This window comes from Pungitius pungitius, chromosome 9 (genome assembly GCF_949316345.1).
Source record: "Pungitius pungitius chromosome 9, fPunPun2.1, whole genome shotgun sequence".
Lineage (NCBI taxonomy): Eukaryota > Metazoa > Chordata > Actinopteri > Perciformes > Gasterosteidae > Pungitius > Pungitius pungitius.
In genome coordinates, this window is record NC_084908.1 from 4,966,820 (window position 1) to 4,987,743 (window position 20,924).

The window sequence follows — 20,924 nt, forward strand, 5'->3', positions numbered from 1 at the left end:
GCAATATCATCAAGTCTCTTAAGAGTGACACGTTTTTTTTCTCTTCCTTCACTCGAGTCCAGCCTTTGTTTTTCTAATGTCTCCAAGATATTATTGATTCTCCCGTGTCAACCCCCCTTCAATGTGAGGCTCCTTGAGGACCTAAAGGGGGTCGGGGGTCGGGGGGGGGGACTCATAAATCCCAAACAGAGAAGCGCAATCCTTCTTGATGATGCATTCACGCGCCCTTGGAAAGAAATGATGGTGACCTATTACAAAATGGTTTGTAATAGGTCTTCATTATGTTATATCATTTTAGTGATCAAGTAGAGTGAAGCTACTATTCTTTATTTTAGCAAAATGAATAAATGTGCTATTGTATTATTATATTATTATTGAGTATTGTGGTCGCTGTTTAAAGCGGTATGGAGTCAAGTAGAAGCAAAAAGTTGTAACCCTTTAGCTGTCACATACGATCAATAAAGCATAAAAAATCTTATTCCGTTCGGTGCAAATCGCATTTCAGCCACTTGAGTGACAAATCCTTCTGTTGTTTTCAGTGTTCTCCCTAATAGCGAAGACACGTTGCGAAGTTTCCGAGCGTCCGTGAAGGCGGCGTCGACGCTGCGGAGTTTCGGGGAAGCGCACATGAAGCGCGCCCGCGTCACCACACACATATACAGACAAGAGCGCGCGCGCAGGCTACAGCGGCACGCCACATCGAGCATCCCTTGAGCGCAGAAGGGAGCGCTCGTTTCTGGTTGAGCCGTCGGGAAGAATTACAGCGCTGCATTTGGTCACGTTTCATAAACAGGACTGTGTGTGTGACGCTGCGGAATCATGCCGGGCCCCGCCGAGCCTTGTGCATTCTGAGTGCCGCCCCTCTACCCCGCTGTCGCCGCAAGAGATCCACCTTGCGCCGGCACAAGGACCCAACCCCCCCCCCCCCCCAACTGACCGCATCGCCTCCTGCAGCACTGCCCGGGACAGAATGTCAAGCAGCCCCGAAGGAAGCCTCTCCAGGAGCGGCGGCGGCGGCAGCTCCGACCGGGACTTGAAAATGGCCTCTTCGAGCAACACGTCCCCGGAGGGTGGACCTCAACCGCCGCTGCACCAGAGCCGCATACGGCAGGTGGGTGTCCGTCCGCAGCCCCGCTCTCCCGCATCGGACGGGCCCGGCCAGTCGGCCGCTGATGCTGGGCGGCCCCTCGGGGCGCAGCAGCGGCGGCTTTGAGGGAGGGGGGACGGGGTGGAACGGGGGGGGGGGGGGGGGGGGGGCGTTGCCGGGCTGTTGTCGCCCCTCGGAGCCCGCCGATCTAACGCGTCTCATCGGATGCCGCATGAAGTCGCGTAGGTCTCTTAACATCGGCAACGGAGCCGATTGTGTCTGCGTTAGACCGTGGAGCGCGTAGGCCACAGCTGTCACCACGACAGGCTGCAGGGAGCCGTGTTTACAACTTCACAGGCCTCTCCGCGCTGTCCACATGGGCCAGGGCATATGGCAAGGTGGTTTGTTTAGTTGCGAGTTGTGTTAGCAGGCAGAATTGTGTACTTTCTAGCCGCGGTTGGGCTTATTGTCTCGACTGAAATTCAGATATTGCCACGCAGCTTCCTGCTGTCTTCTCCTTTTTCTTGACCTCAAAAAAAAATTCGGTTATCATGAATACATAACGTATAGAAAGCCTATGAATGTGTTGTGCCGCCCGTCTATACATGTGATTGTGTAATGTGTGTGTGTGTTAGTCAGGAGATGGATGGTCCTTTCCTGTCTCTCTCTCTCTCTCTCTCTCAGGCTAATGTGATTTCAGTAATGGACTGTTGTGCTACATGTACACACACTAGTGCACGCACATATTAGACACACACTTGAGTGTTGCACGCTTAGGGTGGGGCCTTTGAGCTCACACACTTGGATGCAATCGTCAGTTGTTTGTTTTTTTCCCAGTTCAAACTGTTGTCATTCATGTCCTTTATTTGGTGTCTTTATAGAAGGCAGAAAAAGCAGTTGCTCACTTTTAGAGCGGACCAATCATGAAATTACAAAAAGGACCTCTCCTTTATTTGCCCACTCAAGCTCAATGTTTTTAGAGGCTAGACTGTTAAGAGAAGTCACACTTAATTCGCTGCACACTTTTACAATCAAACCGATACATTTCACAGATACACACTTGGGGTACTTGTGCTCCCAGAGGCTCCTGGGTGGTGCAGAAGAATACTACTCCATCACTGCAGGGATGCACATTTTGTCCCCTGTAGCTCTGCTGATGATGACAAGTGGAGATGAAGGACGGTATGCATCCACCAGTATCCCACTGCTTCGTCCGCACGGTTCAAATGTACCTTTAAATTGCACCCGTTTTTACTCCCTTTTAAGGTAATGCTAGCTTTTGTACTCAATGGGTGGAGTTAATCTTTATTTTTCCTAGTGTGTGGTTGCATCTAGCCCCGCAGATACTTTTTTTTTCTTACCCGTGTCTCTCTCAAATACCTCCCAATGAAAAATTGTTCACAGCAATCTGTTTGTAATTTCGGTAACAAATTACATTTAACGGCATGCTGGTGTATAGTTTTGTCAGTGAGACATTTAGCGCCGCTTCATGTCTTGATGCCAATGCTTTGTTGTGGTTTAAGGAAGTGATTCTGTAAGCAGGCGGAGGCTCTGTAATGGAGGACAGATCCGTAAGTGAAACTTAAAACACAATGCACCTGCTACCACTTAATGTTTAGCTTGTGCTGAGTACAGCAACAACACAGCTATGACTGTGCGGGAAAAAAAAGATAAAGGACAAGTGGACTCAAAGGGGTCTAAAAAGGCTGCGACTGCCCCCCCCCTCCATGTGCCCACTGAACCCGTGTCCCTGGTCTCCTCCCTCCATCCCAACACTAAAGAGACTGCGTCATTATTGAACCCCAGATTTCATGTCCCCCCGCAGTCTGATATTTGTAATCAAAATCGTTCACCCCTTAAGTTGAGACTTGCTGATTATCTCTTTGGAGAGAAGCTCTCAGAGATGAGCTTGAATCCTACACAAATGTCTTAACTATCCCAGTCTCTCGTTTAGGAGCAGACAATTTGACCCGTTCCATACCCGGCTTTGTGGGCCGATCCCTTTTCATCTCGTCTCTTCTCTCTGTGTCTCTCCTGCCTCTGCCTCCGTCTGCTGGGAGTGGTATGATGGGATTCTACAGGAAGGGAGTCCTAATGGAGCCATGTCCTTCATTACATTACCTCCAAACAGCCACACACACACACACACACACACACACACACACACACACACACACACACACACACACACACAGATGTATAGTAGCTGTCCTTAAATCCGTGATGTCCAATATGAGTGTTTGACCAATATGGGTTTCCTTGGGTGCAGTTTTTCGGGGTGCCTACATGTGCAAACACCGGAACACGACCACACGTACATCATGACATCGCGCTATTTACTGGAGCTGTTAGAGCCCTCTGGTCAGAGAGCTGTGAAGTTAACCCCTCCATTCCCTCGTCTGATGGTTACAGAGTTTAGGAAAACTGTTGTTTTTTTTTGTACTGACGAACTGATATAATAATTGACACTTGGCTGAGCCCCATGCTGCTACTCCATCGAGCTGTCCGAGCTGGAGCTCAATCTGTCTCTAACTAAGAGAGAGAGAAGCAGAAGGAAGTGTTTATGAAATGTGTTTGAAGAATACATTCAGGATGTTAATATGATGAAGCTAAAGCATTACAGTGTAACAGTCAAATGATTGTTTTCTTTATTCAGATTTTCTATTATATGTTCCTCAGTTGTCCCTCAAATATCCGTTTTTTTTTCAATTCTCAGTTCCAAGAGCCAATCATATTGAATGTGCAATGATATATAGCTGAGAAAAGATACATATCCTCACATTTAGGTCACAGGAACCAGCAAATTCTTGGCATTTCTGCTTTAAGAAGTATTTTTAATCCCCCCCTAAATAACCCTCAGCATGACTATATTTGCTCACACGTTATGCTTGCCCCCTTCATGGGATACCTCCATAACTAGTCGGTGCAGCCCACCATCTCCCCACCTGCCCTATTGCACCGTGACGGCCGGAGATTGCGTCACTGGACGAGTCATAATTAGTCATCAGCGCCATCGCTGCGTCGGTTTCTCCGTTTGAGCCGATGCGCCATCGTCATTAGAAGAGCGCCAAAGAGCCAAAGAGCCAAAGAGGGACAAAACAAACATTGAAAAAGAACAAGACTCAATTCATAGAGGCCTTTGCTGCGGGACAGAATGAATACAAGCTGTTAGTGAAAGGCCTCCTCGGTGCAAGAAGGACGTAGGAGGATCCTGGGCTCCACACAGAGGGCAGCTGTTTTTTTGGACCGGGGGGGGGGGCAGTGGGAGGCCTTTAGACGTTAATTATTCATTACGGCCTTGTAACTGTGTTTCCCGTCAGAGAGTGGAGGGGGCAGGAGGACAGGAGGGTGTGGTGGCTGATCAATAGACTTCTCAGAAGCAGCAGCTCAAACACCTTGATGCGAATGTGCTTTCAGCTGCTCTCCAACCTTCACGTCCTCGCCCCGTTTGGGTCAGAGGACGTGAAGGTTGCGCTCGCAGGAAAGCGCGTCCGAGCTCTCCGCAGCGCAGTCGGAAAATAGCACCAAAGCAGAGACGCTGGCAGAAGATGCTGCCGTGCAGTTTTTCCATCCCCACGCGGTTTCAAACCACTTCTCAATGTGTGCGCGTATCAAACATTGTGGGATTTGGGTCACTTTTATCACGGCATCATCGCGATAAAAGTGTCACTGCTGTTTGTCGCGGATCATTCTGTCTCTTTACTACCGGGTTATTGCTCTCTCTCTCTCTCCCTCTTTCTCCCCCTCTCCCTCCCCTGCCTCTGACAGCATCACTCCGCATTCTGGTGCAAATTTTAGGTCACACTCTTCATTATTCATCGTTTCTGCCTCAGTGGCCGCCGGATGAGATCCATCTCTGCACGGCGCTTCATAGGCGCGAGGGCCACCGTGGGTGAAACAGGAAGTGTGCTCCTCCAGCGGATGCACGCAGCAGCCCGGGGGCCCGGGGCTGTGGCTCTCTGTGATGCGCCCTCCGGAGATTCACGACAGTCCCACATTCAGTTTGACTTTTGCTCAATTTAGCTAAAGAGCCATTTGCCGTTTGTGGTGTACCGTGTCTGCATCTCACCGGGTCGCACAGCCCGAGAAACGGAATGAAACGTCCCCGAGGGACTGGGGCAGCGCTTCATAGAGCGAGGGAGGGGGCGTTGAACAGTATGGCGGGCTGTTCACATAGTGACTGGAACCTGGACTTGTTTAACCCGCCGTCAATAGATGCCGAAGTTCTCGAGGTGATCGGCTGCTTACCTCGCATTTCTGAAAATTGTAGTAAAAAGCAATCAGTTAATGTGTGTGTTCGGGGTGGGGGAGGGGGGCTGAGGAAGGGGGGGACTGCGCTCGGTGCAGGGCGATGTCTTCTGGCCTCGCTCCCTCCCTCCGGTCGTCTGACTCTCTGCGGGTCGAGTCACGTGACTGCATCACAGTTATGATGCGCGTCCCGTCTCCTTCTCTCCTCTGTCCCGCCCACACCGGCGTCTCGGTGCCATTGCTCGCGATGGCTGGGTGCGGTTCGAGCGGCCTGCTTCGTCCGCTCCCTATTAGATTTGTCTCTGTGTGATTGGGTTTCGTGAGGAACGGGAGACCGTATTCGTGCTGCGCGATTTATGCCTCTGACCTTTCTGAAGCAGTGAAAGACACAACATGACTTGACATTTAGATGGTACGCCGAGTGGAGACGCTCCTGTCCCTGCTCGGAGTTTTTTGTTTTGCTCTTTACAAGCAACGAACACGTCACGTCGACGGGAAAATCGAGCCGTTGCAGCATCTCTTCAAGTGGAATTAGATTTAGAACTTAAGAACATGAGATGTGGGGCTCAGCTGCCGTTTGCAATCACATCCACGACAGAGAGGATGAGCAGTGTGTGTGTGTGTGTGTTTATTCACTTGAGTGTGATGAGCTGAAAACATTTACAAGCGTATTGAACTTAACTTGTGATCACGCCATTAGAATATCCGTGTGTTGGCATGGAGGTGGAACCTGAGTTCATTAGCCAAGCTAAAAGCTGGGAAGCAAATGGGAGCCATTAGCCTCGACTCCTCCAAAGCTCCAACAAACCCCTCCGAGCATGAACATCATCAAAATGTGATGGTTTTCTTTGTTTAATCCGATCACGGACTGAAATGCCAAGTGGCGGATTTTGAATGCCTTGACATCTCTGTAACATTTCAGCTAACTCAAGTATTCCAACCTGAACTTTTTAAGGAAAATAACATGTATTGGAGCTCGTGAGACTCTGCTCTCATTGTCTTTCATTGTATTTCCTGCATAGTCCAGTGGTTGTTTTGTTTGGTTTTGCTGGATTTAGGCCTTATTTACACACTCACTTACCAGGTTAACAGAAGCCTAAAGCGTGGCTTAGACCCAACAGATGTATTTACAAATGCAAACTAGCGTTTCTCAGATGGGGGATTGGGGCATAAAAAATGCATGGGCTTCTAGAAATCTAAATGAGTCCTCTGAATCAGAAAGATCCTCGAAGCATTACAGGCTGCCAGGCAATCATCACTGGCAGAACTCCACGAGTCAGCACCGAGGCGCCATTAGCACGCAGACAAACGATAAACAACAACAACACCTGCGATAACCACTATAGAAATACCAGCGAAAAACAAATAAGTCAGAGGTTCCACGGAGCACAGACACGAGTTAGAGCAAAAGATGAGCAGTCCGGGGCCTTGGACCGGGGTCCGTCATTTATTTACCCAAATTTTGTAGAATGTTGTACTCATGGAGGTAAAGTGTAATAGAGCCACATGTAGTCCCATGTGTTTAGACACTGCACTACATTTATTTAGTTATTTGAAACAAAATCTTCAAAATTTAAAGAGTCAGCATTGATTTGACACTCTCCACCATATCCAATGAATCTGTAATATTAATCCATCTATATATACAACAGGTATAGCAACATTCAAATAAAATGATCATTTTTCTCATGAACATGGTTATTATTTCTGAGACCACTATAAGAAGGCTGCCATCCTTTGGAAAGTACATCTCAGATTAAATCATTCGCCCTAAAAACCTGAACTAGGGAAGGGCTTGTCCTTGTGGAATGTGGGTGGGGACCAAACATTTCAATAAAGCTGTGAACATTACAGGACAAGTGTCTCTGTCCGTCATAAAGTCCTAATGAGACCCTATAAAAGCCTTTGGATCTATTGAATGAAAAGCAGACCATTAACCCCTCCCCTTGATGAAGTCCACTAAGACAATAGAAACAAGAGACCCCATCAGCTCTCTGGAGCGCTCTCCATGTTATCTGACCCCCAAATGGACACACACACACACACACACACACACACACCAACACATTCACTTATTCGGTATAATGTATTCTCCTATTCCTCATTATCTTGTATGAGTGATGGATCAATGCAGGTCATTGATCTGCTGTTGCTAATGCATAGACTAAAAAGTTAGTATAATAATATTAATAAAGACATACTGTGCGCACAAACACACGCACACACAGTAATCACAACATTACTGGAATAACACTGTTTCAGCGCTGATCGATAGGCGTATGGATTTTGTCTGTTATAGTTGAAACTCTAGTAGTAATACTTTTAGTAGAGTAGATTTGCATGCATTTCAAAGGTTTTCTACATTTTCAGGACTTGATGAGTTGTACAATAAGGATATAGATCATAATTTGTGTAGGAAGTAAGATGAAAAGCTCAAAGTTATCATTTCATTGGCACTTTTCTCTCCTTTTATCTTTTGCTGTGCTTGGTAATCAGAAAGTCGCTCAATACATTTTACAGGTATCCACTAAATAGAACTATTCTATTATTTCTTCCATCTATTGAATCCGATCTCCTTTCCTTTATTCTCCGTTGCACCAGCAGAGGGTGCTAGAGGAGCAGAGGACGCGCTAACAGCCCCGTTCCGGAAGTGAGTGGCGTGTGCGGTGCAGAGCGGTGTCACACAGCGTTACGCACATCTGTCCCACTCACTTCCCCAAAGACACGTCGCTCAGTCATGTTGTTATTGTTGTTGACTGAGCTGGTGAAAACACATCAGGCTAAAATGCATGAACAGAAACAGAGGTGTGAGATAGTGCCGCTGTCCCTGGTGCTGAAATGTCAAAGTCCTGACATTAAATTTGGCTGCACTGACAGAGGGGAAACCGGGACACCTGTCTGTTGGTAGTGGACACACACACACACACTGAAGCATTGGCTGTCTGAGTCCATTCCATGAGACAGCAGTCACACAGTCACACTTCCCTGCCGTGCACGGGGTGAGTGTGACTTGCAGCTGACTGGGAGCGATCGTTGTGGTGTGTTGTGTCATCTCTGCTGTCGTGACCACAAGTGCTCCAATCCTCTGATAAATCCTCCCAAAAAGTGTAGCCTTTGACTTCCTACGTATGATGGTACTTAAAGGAGAAGTCTACGGGATTCAGAGCATTCTTTTAGCAGCAAACCATATAGTGGAGCAACATTTACCTGATCTATCAGATCTTCTCTTTGTTTTGGTGACACAGCCTGCACCTGCAGCCGGTAACATCTGGCTCACAGCTGATAATATCTCTGTTACAGATCCAACCACAGAGGGGGGGGGGGGGGGGGACACCAACACCGGGTCATTACATTACCCCACACTTTCCCCCCTGTGAACCTTTCCCTCTCCTCATGTGCCCATCTTTTCCCTCAGGACAAAGTGTATTCTTTCAGCAGGAGAGTAGCTGGCTGTCAGCTGGCTTTGTGGCATGCAGGCTCCCTAAACCCCTTACACAATAAACACTTTGCCGTGACTCACATACACACATACACACGTGCACGTGCACGTGCACATGCTCACACACAGACACACACACACACACTCACACATCAACATGCCATGTTGCCACATCTGTTCACATGGAGTAGGATTTTCATTTACATCTGGACTGGGTCATTCCCAGCGTGTGTGTGTGTGTGTGTGTGTGTCGGAAGCGGATGGGTTCTCATCATTCAGCGGCTCTTTGCAGTCCGTGTCTTGTGTGAATGGCTGATTTTGGATCTGCATTTAGGACGCGTGGACCTCCGGGTGAACTGGATGGAACCATCTAGCAGCTACTTTCTGGCTTGATGCAGAGGGACAACGAGCTGATGCTCCTTTTGAAGACTGAACTGGATTCATTTTCTTGGCCAATTTAGGGTATTGCGGATTTTTCAGTTTCCGGCCATTTTCTCAACGATTAAGAACACCTGAAATCCCGGATAGTCATTTTATGGTATAACTTTTACGTTTTTCCAGTTTCGTTTTCATGAGGTCAAACAAACTTGAATTGCCATCTGCGAGTGATCATCAAAGACAGAAAAGTCAGCAGAGGGAAACTTTAGCACCTTTAGCAGAGGAAGGGCAAGAGGGGTGAAGTCATGGCCCACGCTGCGGCACACCTGAAGAAAGCCCGGGAGCTCGAGGCAAACCCGGAGTACAGAGCTCTGCAGAAAGCCCGGGAGAGGAGGCGCCGGCACCGAGAGAAAGCCGAGCGAAGGCGGCAGGTAAAAGGCACACAATCCTTTTTCAACCTTTTTCACATGCTCTCGTAGGGTTAAGAGTACACGTTGGTGGTAGGGCTTTGCGCCATTGTAAGAGAGGGAGACGGGGGGGGGGAGACGGGGTGTCCTGGGGGCAGGGATTGCCCAGATGTGGATCCAGTCTGCTGCTGTTTGCTGTCCTTCCAGATCTTTTATCATTTGATGGATGATGATGGCTCAGGCTGAGGGGAGGGACTCTCATGCCGGTGGTATCAGGTTTTGCATGGAAGGACCTTTTGGGGAAATATTTGAGATTAAACCATATGATGGTATAGGAAAAAGTCATGGAGATTGAAGAAAAGAAGGTTTCGGACGAAGTGGAGCCAAAGTCTGTGGTTTTCAAAATGTAATTTAATTCGACCTCAAGTCTATTTTCTTCTGTTTCATGTTAAAGATTAAAGTGACCGTCTGTTGCACAAGTGACCAATAACAAGGATACAGACCCAAATCTAAAATATACATTTTGTACTCACATTTACCATCCCAGATTATTTTGGTGGGAGTTGCTTAGTTTCATAGATCTTGGCCGTCTGCCTTCTTTTTTATATAAGGGAGCATAGTGTGGTGATGGAGCATCACAACCATATGTGCAACAAGAAATGTTTAATATTGCTAAAACGCCAGTTGGTAACAGTGTTCATGGAAACCATGAGAACGTAAAAGAAAATACCATTAATGACCTGGTGTACAAATAATTTGCAGTTGTTGATGAGAAATATCTGACAGTGAGTCGTACAGTGTACAGCGTATAATCCAGTGTCCATTACATGACCGACTGTGAGTCATATGCTTTACAGACACAGAGATTACAGCTGCTTCTCAATCAGTCCAATCTCATGTTCGTGTGCATCATCTTGGTCCGAGTGACCAAGGAGACAGGGATAGCAGACGTGTCACAGTGAAAAAACACCTCGCAATATAGACACACTGTTTTTCAGAGGTATCAAAGACTTAGGAGCCACAGAGAGGGACACAGAGAGGGACTAACTAAGTGAGATCAGGCAGAAGTCATGGACAGATCTAATGATTGATTGATCAGAACCAACGTGAAGAAAGTGAGCAGGAAAGGATTGGACAACAGAACGCTGTGCAGTGAGACGAGGTACAGCTCAGCTGGTGAGCTATCGAACCAATTCAGATGGTAACCATGGGCAACGCACCAACATTCAAGGCCTGTCGATCGAACAAACAAAACCGTGAGTGACGTCTATTTAAACCCTCACATTGACAGGAATCAGGAAACATTTATTGCCATAATATGTCGGACATACGAGGAATTTGACTCGGCGGTTGGTGCATGACAGACATTTAGACATTGGACAACAAGACAACATAGTACAACATAGGAATAAAATAAAATATAATGCTATGGGTTAGTAATCTAAAGCTATGGGTTAGTTTAAAAATAAAGGAATAAGAGGTCCACTTTGTTTAAAGAAGCATATAGTATTCATCTCTTTGCTGCTGGTGTGTGTGTGTGTGTGTGTGTGTGTGTGCACGAGTTTGATCCTCTGGTCCGGCACTGGGGTGGGGCCCCAGCCCGGATATGTGATGATGCGTTTGATTGTGCTGATCTCACGAGTTAACACCCAGACGTGATTGAGTGACACATTGCCGTCTTAACGTCACTAAACCGTGATTAAAACCTTGTTAAAACCACTCTCTCCAATCAATACAGCCAGTAGTCCTGTGCAAAGGTAGTGTGACAATGGTCTAACACAATTGTCGATCCATATACAAATATTGTCTGTACTGTACTGTGTATATTTATATAAAAATGTGTCTATATTTTGTGTGATGTTACTGTACTGTTACAGTGAGCTTTGATATAAAAGCTTTGATTACTCTTCAACTGGAGCGTGTCCTGCCTAAATGTTCAATTAAAATTGTGAGTACATGTACATACATGTAGTGCACATGCAGCTTAACGTGTGTGTGTGTGTGTGTGTATTGCAGCTGCATGTTCAGCCCATGTCTGGTGGTGAATATTTAGAATAGTCCAATCACACAAAGTATTGAATAGAGCAGGAAGTCTTACTTCCACGAAACCACAAATCAATGTCAACCCTCTGTGTTCAAACAGACACAAGCTACTTCCAGCTGTCTAAATCAACACACTTTGCAAATAATGAAAAACAACACTGTGCATATATTGAAATTATTTCTATTTCTATTGTGTAGGTCTTGGATTTAAAATTGCATTCATATATTATATGGAAATCAAAGTGTATATTAATATATAATAATAATGCGAACTTCTCCTAACCCTTTTTAAGATTCCACCTCCTCAGTAAGTATCTGAGGAAAACTGGAATGAATGAAACTAAAATTCCAAACATTTATTTATTCCTGTTCCTAATACCAGCCTCCTTTCTGTGTTCCTCCCTCCAGTCTGACAGTAACACCAGTTTCCTGCGAGCTGCCAGAGCGGGGAACATCGACAAAGTCCTCGACTTCCTGAAAAACGGAGTGGACATCAGCACCTGTAACCAGGTGAGGACACGTTGAGGCCGTCCTCTGTGTATCCTGCAACAACAATTTATTAGAACACAATACAGGATCGTCTTGACTTGTCATCAGTTAAAGTCTAGACCTTGTCACACAGATGATAGCATTTATGTGCAATACAGCAGTTTTACAACCATTTGTCTTATTTGAAGTTCATACGTTTGACATAATCTAGCAGCAAATATCCAATTCCACTACTCTACTCTTACTGTGTTCGGAGGTGCGAGCTGCCAAAGCTGCTGAATCCAACCTTCACAGCGCTGCGTCACTGCAGCACCACGCGGCCGCGCTTCTCAAGGTCAAATCAGCCCTCGCCTCTACGGTCCCTCCCCACCTCTTCCCCCCCCCCCCAAACCCGGCTGTGTTTGACGCGTCTGGACAGCTGCTCTTACCCCCGCCCCTCTGACCCACGTTTCTCAGAAGAGTGGGGGGGTGGGGGGGTGGGGGGGATGTCTGTACAGCTGCCCCCCCCCCCCCCCACCCTGTCCCCCCCGGCCTGCCCTGTCCATGTCAATGTGATTCCACATTAGTCACAAGGTGGCTTTAAGGGGCTCATTGGCCTTTTGTAGTTCTCAGTGTCATAGCAACTATTTATACACCTCGCCGTGATTGGTTGTCCGACCGGAAGTGGCAACGGCCCACCCATTTGTTGTCATGGGCACCGTGGGTTTTGTTTTGTGTACCAACCGAGGTGGACCCAGTCGGGCTGGGGATCTACAAAGCGCACACACTGTCTCTCTCTCTCTCTCTCTCTCTCTCTCTCTCTCTCTCTCTCTCTCTCTCTCTCTCTCTCTCTCTCTCTCTCATACACACGGACAGACACACACATTCTGCCTCACTGCAACAGGAGAGTCCTGCCCTTCATAGTATCTGTCAGATGATCACATATGAGCCCTTTTCATGTGCCCAAAAATGCCAGTGACATTTTCCTACATACCTCTGCGATGCTCTCCCTGTGTGTGTGTGTGTGTGTTTGTGTGTTAGTGGCCAGTATCCTGGAACACAGTCAATGTAATGTGTGAGGGATTCGCTCCCCATTGAGATTCCTCCCGGCGGCTGGTTGTGCTTTCGTGCTGACAGAGACCAGAAATGGTAGAAACGGGGGTTGCTCTCGGGCAGGTGCCCCAGACGTGTTGCCGTTTGAACCCTAATGGTATTCCGAGGAGGTACCAATTTCCACGAACCACCAGAGTGATGGTTGGAGGCTGATGGGTGATGACTCTAACGTATCATGTCGCCTGCGATTAGCAGCAAAATTGCTCCTCGGGAAATGAGTGGATCAAAATCATGTCAGGGAAAAGCACTCCACTGAATTATAGAGCCATTATCTGTAGTAGTTCTGTCAGCAGTCAACGGAGTCAGAGCGCCGACAGACGGGACATTATAGCATTAATCCAAAATGTTTGCTCTTGTAATTGAAAGCGACGATCAATTAATCCGCTGTGACTTTAAAATGAAGGTTTGTCAAATTGGGGTTTTGTCAGGAAGCTGTTTTATAAATATAAGCACGGTGTTATCACTGATCTATTCATCAGAGCCCTGAGCTCCGTGGTGGGGGATTAATCAAGAGAAGAGAGTTTTGTTCACGGATCAATAATAGTCTTCACAAGACACAAAGTTGTCTTTGGCCCAGTTTATGTTACTCACCACGGTGCTGAAAGCTTCTTCGTTAACATTTAAGAGAACAACATCTTTCACACACAAGCTGTCCGATGTGCTTCCGTTTTTGGCACACTCAAGATTGCAAAGATGTTTTAAACAGGAGGTCCTCATCACTGCATAGTTTTAACGTTCCTTACTCCATATCCGGTGAATGTAATGAGCTTAGACCGTATTTCCCAGTCACTTGTTCTTCTGCTCCTCCATTAGCTGCCTCCTTGATAGATGATACGTACTTTTTTTGGGGTTCATGGCAAGGACACGTAGTTGTAAAATATGTTTGGCCATTGCAGCTCCTGCTTGGGTAGCTTTGGAGAAAGAGCTGCTAGAAGCCTTCTGGATGCAGGGAGGCGTGTACCTTCCCCTTAGGGCTAACTGTTGTGGTTCATTGAAATGTAATAGCTGTTGTATGGTGTTTTATGGTATTCGTAAGACAAATATCTGCACGTAAGGCAGTAAGGCAGCGAGAGACGCTGGAACGTCACCAGGGAATCTTGAGCGACGCGAAGAGTCAGATCCTGGAAAGCAGCAGCGGGGCCGTCCTGGAGCCACGGACAGAGGGGTGTCCAAGGAGAGGCAGAGAGGCAGAAACGCCTTGTTGACAGATGGCTTTACCCCCCAGTTTTAAGTCAGCGCACAGAGCCTTTGTGTAACTGTGTATGTGAGCGGTTTTTGTTTCCACATCCTCACAATGAAAGACTTCCCCACCTCTAATCTACCCAAACGCTAATCCGCCATGAGTGATATTACTCTTTTAATCTGCACGCATCTGCATTATTTTGCTCTCTCCCCCCCCCCCCACCCCCCCTCCCTAACATTCATTGACATTTTGGCCTATAAAAACAAAGACACCAAATGTACGGGACCACTTATTACCACGTGTGATTATAACAAAGGTCGACGGTCAGAGGGACATGACTATTAATCTGCGTTGGACGCGGCTCAACAGAATCCCTCCTGCCGGGAAGCACTCGGAGCGACCGGGTGATCACTGCGCCGGGGGGGGGACGTCCATTAGCTAAATGAGGCTTTCACTTGGACGCAAAGGAGATTTGGATCAGCTCTGTGCGACCGGGAGCGTGCGCGCGTGGGTCCGTGGTGGCTTTCGCTGGTCTCTCCTGTAATATATAACGATTGAAATGTGATCTGAACTCCACGATAAGATTGCACAATTGTTGCCGTGTCAGTGAGTTTTCCGGAGCGACTTTCTGCAGAGCTCAAACCGCGGCAAAGAGCTTGTAGCTTCACATTGGGAGGGCGTTTCATCCCTCGCCTGCCGGCACCGCGGTAAAAAGTCCAATGGTACGGTTTACATTAAAAGCGTGGGCATAGAAACCTCACATCAACCCAAGAAGTTTGCAAACAAGATTAAATATATTAAATAGCTCCTCATATAGCATGACTCATGTCATTTGTGCTACAGCTAGCTAACTTTTTAATTGAAGGCCTGGACGGGCTCAGTTATGCTGATTCACATTTACGTCGTGTAAATTGATGATGAACTGACTCACATTTTACAGAAAATGAGAAACATATATTTTTATTGTATGATTTAATTTGAACTTCATGTTTATTGTGCACTTATATTCTTAATGGTGCCAAAAAACGTATTACAGACAGAGTTAACAAAGTTATCCTGTTATTTCAAACATTTTATGTACAGGTCAAACTCGAAAAATAAGAATATCGTGCAAAAGCTCATTACTTTCAGTAATTGAACTTAAAAGGTGAAACTAATATATTATAGACTCATTACATGCAAAGTGAGATATGTCAAGCCTTTATTTGATATAATTTTGATGATTATGGCTATATAATATATATATATACTGTATATACTAATATATTAGTTTTCACCTGAATTGAATTACCACAAAACATGCTGTATGAAGATAACAAATATAGATCAAATATGTTTGCCATATGGCCCACCGTTAAAATACAAGTCTATTATTCACTCTTTAGGAATAGTTTGCATTTCATTTGTGCCCTTTTACAGTCATGTCTGCGACCCACATGACCAGACACTCACTGACACACTTGCACGCCCACTTTCCTTTTTAAAATGTTAACATTTTCCTCGGCTTCTAAATGTGATCCATGTTTTTCTCGACGTGTCTCGTGTTCTACATCCAGCCTCTATGACTGTGCAGAAACACGACACCCCTTTTGGATGTTTGGTATTTAGCAACTGGGAGAGAGGGACAGAGAGTGGGAGGGAGAGAGTGCGAGAAAGGGAGGGAGCGCGTGTTTACGTATCTGTGTGTCGTACGTGCACGAGGGAAGGTAGTGGGCAACGCATCGGCTCGTCTCTTGCATCAGTGCCAGGAGAGCCGTGGAAGCTGGGACGCACAGTTCTGCTCTTGAACGCGCCTCACGAAGGTGGAAGGGGGCTAGGAGGCAGAGCGAGCCCCGAAGTTTGGATCTAAATCAATAAGGGGTTAGAGGAAGGAAGACGAGCGCCGCTGTAGACAGCTGGAGCCCCATCACTTCAAAATCCGGGCTGAAAGCACCATTTAAAAAAGGCAAAGGGAGACAAAGAAAACAAGGTCACGCTTAAAGATACTCTCCGAGGTCCAGAGAGACCCGGCTTAGAATGGACCAAGAGGAGGACGAGGTGAATCATCCGTCTCTGTGTGTGTTCATACGTGTCCGTCTCGTTTGCTGCATGCCTTTGTGTATGAGCACATCAGCTGTGCTGCGATTGCCTGTCCCTTTGAAATGTCCCCCCCCCCCTTCCTGTGCTGCTCCAGGCGTGTCTCTGGCTCATGGACCATAAACCTGCATCGAGGAAAAAAGAAAAGAATTAGTTATTAGCCATACAACTGATGCGGTACCTCTCCGGTGATGGAGCAGGGTGCCTGAGGCTGAATGATTAGATGGTTGCGATGGTGGCACCTTGTATGGTAGCCCCTTCCATCAGTGTGTGAATGGCTGCCAATAAGTACAGTCCATCTACCATTGTTGTGTTTAAGTGGCTAGATGTCGACATCGGTAGCATCTGTGGAATACAGTATTGTTCGACACCTCATGAAGGATCAAGCCTTCTGGTGGTAGCGTGCGTACGTGATTATTGCACCACCGCGATGCCATAATCACGCCGTTACGGGCCGCTTGCTCCCTCGAGGGCCTCACGTTGGCGTCTCCCCATGTTTCCCTCCCCAGAACGGCCTGAACGCACTGCACCTGGCAGCGAAGGAGGGCCACAAGGATTTGGTGGAGGAACTGTTGGAGAGAGGCGCGCCCGTCAACTCCCCCACAAAGGTACGCACACATTCACGTCACGTTCACCGTTACCGACGTACGCAGATCGCAGTTTGATCTTTAGCCGAGCAGAGGTGACACTGATAGCTGGGTGACAGATGGGGGATGAGGGAGATGAAGGGAAGCAGTGGAAGTCACCCCTCTTGAACTGTGAAACTCGATGTGCGAGGGCGGCGCCAGAGCCGAGGGCGATTGAAGAGGGATGAAGTTACACTAAATCTTTGAACTTTTATACACTCGCAGTCTTTCGTTTTTCGGTTTCGTCAAGTCGCAGTGCGCAGTGCTGGTTAGACGCTCCATCTTCACTGGGATGAAGAAGGAGGCTTGAGCGTGAGTGGAAGGGGCGAAGCTGTCAGTTATGTGACTGTGTGGATGTCTGAGGATCAACAACCAGCAGGGAATCTGACACCCTGCTGCCCGTGTCCTTGGATTGACAGGGATTTGGCCTTTTGTACTTACGGATGCAAGCTTGCTTCCCTTTGAAGCCACCCGGGATGCTCCCTCGCCTGGTGGCTTCAAGTCTTTTTCATTCCTTTCTCTGCAGAAAGGAAACACCGCCCTCCATATTGCCGCATTGGCCGGACAGAAAGAAGTGGTGCGGCTACTGGTGAAGAGAGGAGCAGACGTCAACTCTCAGTCACAGGTGGGAAGTCGCCCAAACGAAGTCGCACGTTTGAAAATGTGCGTAACAACGCCCCCGAGCGGTATCATACATGACATATGTGTGCGTAAGTACGACCTGTGTGCCTCTGCCCCCCCCCCCCCCCAGAATGGCTTCACTCCGCTCTACATGGCGGCCCAGGAGAATCACTTGGAGGTGGTGCGATACATGTTGGAAAATGACGGGAACCAAAGCATTGCAACAGAGGTACGAATGGCCCTACTTTCCTTTGCTCTGCTCTTAACTGGTTGGTGTTCATTCTTCCCCTCGCTTGTGGTTCCCCCGCCTCCTCCAGGACGGCTTCACCCCGCTGGCCATCGCCCTCCAGCAGGGCCACAACTCCGTGGTGTCCCTGCTGCTGGAGCACGACACCAAGGGTAAGGTCCGCCTCCCGGCTCTGCACATCGCCGCCCGCAAAGACGACACCAAGTCGGCCGCGCTGCTGCTCCAGAACGACCACAACGCCGACGTCCAGTCCAAGGTGACTAAGGGGGCGAAGTGAATGGGGGGGGGGGGTGGTAGTGGAGGCGGAGTTCCAAGATGGAAGGAATAGGAACGGAGAGGGCAGTTTTTCAAGATGGGAGAGGGAGACAGGAAGTGTGTCATAATGCATTTGACTGAATGGATCGTCTAGTGGATCGACCGTAGTTGTTTTTTTAAATTACTTTCCTGCAATTTAGCATCGTGATCATGTTGATGGGAGGAGCCTCTCTCTGGGGACTTGGTTGTTTGCCTCCACGTCTTTTCCTTTTCCGTTTGTGGGACCTTAACAAAGTCATCCTGTGTTTTTATGTGAATCTTGTGGTAAGCCGTTTTCCCTAACAACCCTAAATCCCCCCCCCCACCCCACCCCTTCTCCCCCTTCTCCCCTCTCCCTCTCAATGCGTCCCAACCAGATGATGGTGAATAGAACAACAGAGGTATACGGACTCTATCACCTCCTCATTTAGTTCTTTAGTTTGTCCCTTTTCTGACCATCTTTCAGCTCTTTTCTCCTGAACCGTCTCTCGTTTAATGTCAGAATCATGTGTTATTAAAATGAATGCATGCAGCTGACAATTCTGTCCCACTCCTGCATGGCTGAGCAAAAAGTACATTGTGCTGTACCAACGGACCCCCAGAGAATGATGATCTCTCTCTTTGAAATGTATTAGCCGTTCAGATTTAGATAAGTGACTGAAATCACATACCAATCACACTCTATGTTTTGTCATTAACTGCTTTTTCTGTGCTTAACCTGCAGCATGTGTACTTGATAGCACATTGACAGCATTGTTTTTTTCTCTCTGAAACACGTTGTTGATCCTTAAGTTAACTCTGTTTCTTAATTAAATTGCACCATGTCTATCAGAATGGGAAGGTAAGGATTACACCCACTTAACTGTGTAGTATAGATACCTGTTTATATATGAGACATATATATAAATATCCATTTGTCCGTCCAAGCCGATTCACATCACTGTGTAGTGTTTGAATGTGTTTTTCTTAGCATGCGTGGTAGAAGTGCAGTGTTATGGGCATGCATTATATATTGCCTGTGCTATTTTGAGGGTATGCTAATTTTTGGATGCTTCTTCGTGTGTAGTTTTTTATTTTTTCATCATGTGTTATACTGCATCAGTAGAGTCAGGTCTTCTAGCCGCCACAGAAAAGATTGATCGTTCTTTCTTGCGTTCAGTTTATTCTTTTCTGTCTTTCATCTCATTTCATCTTACTTTGCTCCTATTTTGCAACTCTACTTTTTTCCTCAACATTTTTGTATTTTCTTCCATTTTTTTTGTCCCATGGTCCCATTTCCTTTCCCTCTCACTCTCTCCTTCCCTTCCTCTCTGTCTTTGTCCATCTCAAGCAGAGTGGCTTCACCCCTCTGCACATCGCGGCTCACTACGGCAACGTGAATGTCTCCACGCTGCTGCTGAACAGAGGAGCCGCAGTGGACTTCACAGCCAGGGTGTGGCCCCATTTTCACTAATCAAGACCTTAAAACACAACTTTCCACTTGAAAGTTTGCAAAGCTGTGTTTTTGATATAAATCATATTACCTTCCCTTTTAATCTTAGCCTTCATGACTACAATCGTAGATGCAGGTTGCACTGAGATTGGTCCATGAAGTTAGCTTCAGGTTGAATAAATCCCTGTCAGACATATACTATTTGTGGTATGGTTTTGTTCTCATAACGTTGCTTTTTTTTCCCCTGGCAGAATGGGATAACGCCTCTGCATGTGGCCTCCAAGAGAGGCAACACGAACATGGTGGCCCTGCTGTTGGACCGAGGGGGTCAGATAGATGCTAAAACCAGGGTGAGACTCTAAAGTCTGGACAATAGCTTCCCCGTTATGACTTTTTAAAGGGACAGCACTCCCTAAATCAAAAATACATTTTTTTTTTTTACCTGTATTACTATTTATCAATCTACATTGTTTAGATATGAGTCTCCTAATGAAGGAATATTATAGGACTATATGGAACATTAAGAAAATAGTTAAAATGTCCAACCAGCAGGTCCTTGGAGTTTACTGAGATAATAGGTCATGACTTCTTTTTTATTATATGAATTTTTGGCTCCTTTACAGCTGATGCAAAGTGGTGTAAACTGTCCTTTTTTAATAGAATCTACATTTGTCAATAGCCTTTCTTTTATCACAACAGTGAAATTTGAATATTATACCCTCTTGTGTAAATGAACGTCTGTGTGTGATTGACGCGCAGGACGGGCTGACCCCCCTGCACTGCGCAGCCAGGAGTGGACATGACCCAGCACTGGAAATTCTGCTGGAGAGAGGAGCTCCCATCTTAGCCAGAACCAAGGTAGCGTCCGTGTGCTGTGACCTCAGCTCAGGCCTTAAGAAGTATTTCTCTGCACTTCTTCTCATCTCTGTCATGTCGTCCTCACCTCTTTGCCGTGGCTTCTTGTGCCCCCCCCCCCCCTGCATCTCCCCCCGCCTCCTCACAGAACGGCCTGTCGCCGCTGCACATGTCGGCCCAGGGAGACCACGTGGAGTGCGTGAAGCTGCTGCTGCAGCACAAGGCGCCGGTGGATGACGTCACGCTGGACTACCTCACAGCGCTGCACGTCGCTGCTCACTGCTGGCCACTACAGAGTCACCAAGCTCCTGCTGGACAAGAAGGCCAATCCCAATATCCGAGCTCTGGTAGGGGTTCACTCATATACACACATGGAGGTAGACGATGAAGGGATAGCGGAGGATTCC

The 20,924-nt window shown here is 47.1% G+C and overlaps 1 pseudogene; it reads left to right on the forward strand.

The window, feature by feature from the left end:
• Window positions 1-606: 606 nt before the first annotated feature.
• Window positions 607-20,924, forward strand: part of LOC134132703 (ankyrin-3-like) — a 20,567-nt pseudogene continuing 249 nt past the window's right edge.